The sequence below is a fragment of the Plectropomus leopardus genome, unplaced genomic scaffold, assembly GCF_008729295.1.
Source record: "Plectropomus leopardus isolate mb unplaced genomic scaffold, YSFRI_Pleo_2.0 unplaced_scaffold77308, whole genome shotgun sequence".
Lineage (NCBI taxonomy): Eukaryota > Metazoa > Chordata > Actinopteri > Perciformes > Serranidae > Plectropomus > Plectropomus leopardus.
In genome coordinates, this window is record NW_024685144.1 from 1 (window position 1) to 553 (window position 553).

At 42.5% G+C, this 553-nt stretch overlaps 1 non-coding gene across 1 annotated transcript; it reads right to left on the reverse strand.

Annotated features, from left to right (window-relative positions):
• Positions 1 to 342: 342 nt before the first annotated feature.
• Positions 343 to 415, reverse strand: trnar-acg. Its single transcript has one exon. It is a non-coding gene; the product is annotated as a tRNA-Arg (tRNA).
• Between the last annotated feature and the right edge of the window lie 138 nt (positions 416 to 553).

Sequence of the window (553 nt, forward strand, 5' to 3'; positions counted from 1 at the left end):
CTTGTTATTGTCTATTCAGAGCTCTGATTATCAGACCTGTTACCGATTCATGAGTATGTTTTTCCTAAATGAGGTGTGACAAATGTGGGTTCCATGTATGGTTTATCAAGCACTCCTGATTCTGTCCTTCAGGGACAAATTTAGTTTTTTAAAGGAAAATTATTTGAAAGTTACATGAGAAAAATCAGTAGCAGAGGTGTCACAACAACTGTGATTGGCTGAAAGTGGTTCAGATTTTTTTCGCTCCATGGTGAATGCCCATTTGCAGACCTGATTTCCTTTGATAGACAGTTTGGAGGAACGAAGTTGTGGAAGATGTGGGTTATAGGCTAAAGGTGTGTGCGAGCTAGCCAGGAGTCGAACCTAGAATCTTCTGATCCGTAGTCAGACGCGTTGTCCATTGCGCCACTAGCCCCGTGTCCAGTGTCACTTTGGGAAAGGCTGGGATCTGACAGCATTGCAAACAAACGCTGGTCAAGATATGGGACTTCGATAAGGAATTTTCGCTTGAGCTGTTAATTTCATACAATGTTTAATCAGGCAGAGGTTGGAG